Source organism: Physeter macrocephalus, chromosome 2, assembly GCF_002837175.3.
Source record: "Physeter macrocephalus isolate SW-GA chromosome 2, ASM283717v5, whole genome shotgun sequence".
NCBI lineage: Eukaryota > Metazoa > Chordata > Mammalia > Artiodactyla > Physeteridae > Physeter > Physeter macrocephalus.
The window spans coordinates 72,132,806-72,135,715 of NC_041215.1; the positions used below are offsets into that span (position 1 = coordinate 72,132,806).

Consider the following 2,910-nt stretch of genomic DNA (forward strand, 5'->3'; position numbering starts at 1 on the left):
TTTTTTTGCGGTACGCTGGCCTCTCACTGTTGTGGCCTCTCCCGTTGCGGAGCACAGGCTCCGAACGCGCAGGCTCAGCGGCCATGGCTCACGGGCCCAACCGCTCCGCGGCATGTGGGATCCTCCCGGACCGGGGCACGAACCCGTGTCCCCTGCATCGGCAGGCGGACTCTCAACCACTGCGCCACCAGGGAAGCCCTGCTTCTCTTTCTTGAGGAAACTCATCTCTGTGAAGTGAGGTGGTGGAAGACTGTTTTACTCTATTTTACACATTTAGATTTTCTTACAATAAATACATATACCTTTATGAATCAGAAAAAAATATATTTCCATTTTGAATTAAAAACAATTTAGGCAAATGTTTCAGAAGAACAAAGAAGATAAAAGGAATTTGGGAAAGGTTTGGGATAGATTCAATGTAAAAAGTAAAAAAAACACTATAATAGGCATTCAAGTTATGACTTCCCTAATTAACTTACATGTGTATACAAAACATTACAAGAACTACAGGAAAGAAAAATACAAAATAAAAAATTTAAACTTCTATATATTATTATTTTGGAATGTTCTACATAAAAGAGCATAAAAAATAACTGTTCTTATTTTAAAAATAACAGACATTATTTCAATGAGTCAAGGTAACTTCATAATTCCTCCACCAGAAAATAAAAATGAGTCCTTCTGCATTAGGATTGCCTGAGAGTTGGGACACACCAACTTCTAGTATGACAACCCACTGTGAACAACTTGAAAGTTTGTATATTAAGTGATATCATGACACACAGAGAGGGAGGATAAGCTAAGAGAAGTCATGGTCTGTTCTTTTATTTTCCAATGCGAAACATAAAAATTAAGCAAATCACAATAGTGACAACACAGGTTATATAGATTCAGAAAAAGTAGTGAAAAGAAGCTGAAACTAATTATTCTTTTACAGAGTTCTCCTATTCCCATGTCAAACAAAATTTACTTCAATTATGTTTAGAGCAAAATGGATGACTTTTCCCCTTAGTTATTTGGGCACGGTATAAGAATAACCCTTATCAGAAATCTATGTATTTTTTTTAAGGTGGAAAACCAGCTTAAAAACAACAGAAAATCATTTTGCAATGTAAAATTATAGAAAGGCTTATAATGCAAATTCAGCTTTTCTGAAAAATGCATTTTATGTTTTTATCACATAATTGAGTCTGGTTTTTGCCATGGTATGTATCATCATATTTCTTTTTAAATCTGCTAACCCATATTCATTTAAAATGTTTTTACCAAATAGTTAATCTGGGCATGTTCCTATATCAGATATTTAAAGCTGTGAGAGTAAGGAGAAAACACAGTTTTTGTCATTAAGGACCTTACATTCTAAAAAGGAATACCAATCATACCAAATCATACAGCAAAGACAAGCCTGGTTTGGCCATACTACAGGAGAATACAATCAGCTTAAATAACTCACAGCCTTCTTTCATACCCTGATGTAGACACAGAGAAAGAGATATAGGCATGTGCCAGGAGAGAGGGTACCATAGGTAATAGGAAGTGGCGAGTTCCTGCGATTTAAGTACAAAATTTCAAACATTTCTGACATAAATTCCAGGACTCTTTTAGGAGCCTCCTCAAACGTGGAGAACTCAAAATGTCTTATAAATGGTAGATATACAGCAATAGTTCATGGGAGAGAATTTGCTGAAAGCCATACAATGGCATATTTGGAAATAAGAACACATCTCTACCTATGGATTCAGAATTATGGAATTTTATAATTATGAAAAAGAAGAGCAAAGTCAGTCCATTCTGCTCACCACAAAAATTGTTGCTTTTGAACAAAATTCATATAGTTAATTGACTATGTGTCTGCTGGTTTGCCCTGGGTTTTAAAGTATTTGGCTAAGATTATTTATTCTGTTATTTCTATAAATTCAAACCAGTAAGAAGAGGTATATATTTTGATGGAAATGAAAGTTGAGATGAATTTCGAAGAATGTAGTGAAAAATAAGGGACACTGCATGTGCACATTCAAAAGCAGGATAGAGTGACTCATGAAAGAATGAATCATGACTCAGCATTCCACTACTAGGTAAGTACTCAATAGAATTGAAAACATGTCCCCACCAAACTTGTACCTGAAAGTTCATAGCAGCATTATTCTTAATAGCCAAGAAGTGGAAATAATCCAAATGTCCGTCAACTGACAAAATGGGGAGTATCCACACAACTGAGTACGACAATAAAAATAAATAAAATACAGATACATGTTACAACATGGATGAACTCTGAAAACCCCGTGAAGGTGGCCAGACCCAAAAGGTCACATACTGGATGATTCCATCTGTATGAAATGTCCAGAACAGGCATACCCTTAGAGACAAAAAGTACATTGCTATTGCCAGAGGCTGGGGGGAGGGGGTAGTAAGGAGAGACCATTAATGGTTATGGGGTTAATGGTTAATAAGAATGAAGTTTCTTGGGGAGGTGATAAAAAGTTCTAAAATTAAATAATGGCAATGATTGCACAACTCTGTGAATATGCTATAAACCACTGAATTTACACTTTAAAGGATGATTTTTATGGTATGTGAGCTACACCTCAATAAAATTATTATAAAAGGCTTTCTAAGAAAATTGAATCATGAAATCTGTGAAAATTGCCCTGAGCTGAGAAGAGAGGTTTAGGAAAATGGAAACAAATGCACATACTCAACACCAATCACTGTATAAGTCTCTGTAGTCTCAGTATAAACATGGGATTGCTCTTGGTGTAAGATTAATTCAGGAGAAGCTAAGGTTTAGTTCTAGCACTTGAAGGCCAAGCCTGGTACAGGTTTGTTTTTTTTTTTTTTTGCATTACGCGGGCCTCTCACTGTTGTGGCCTCTCCCGTTGCGGAGCACAGGCTCCGGACGCGCAGGCTCAG

The 2,910-nt window shown here is 36.5% G+C and overlaps 1 protein-coding gene across 1 annotated transcript in view; it reads right to left on the reverse strand.

Moving 5' to 3' along the window:
• SCN9A (sodium voltage-gated channel alpha subunit 9) overlaps positions 1-2,910 on the reverse strand; it is a 157,904-nt gene that overhangs the window by 88,809 nt on the left and 66,185 nt on the right. The window lies entirely within an intron of this gene.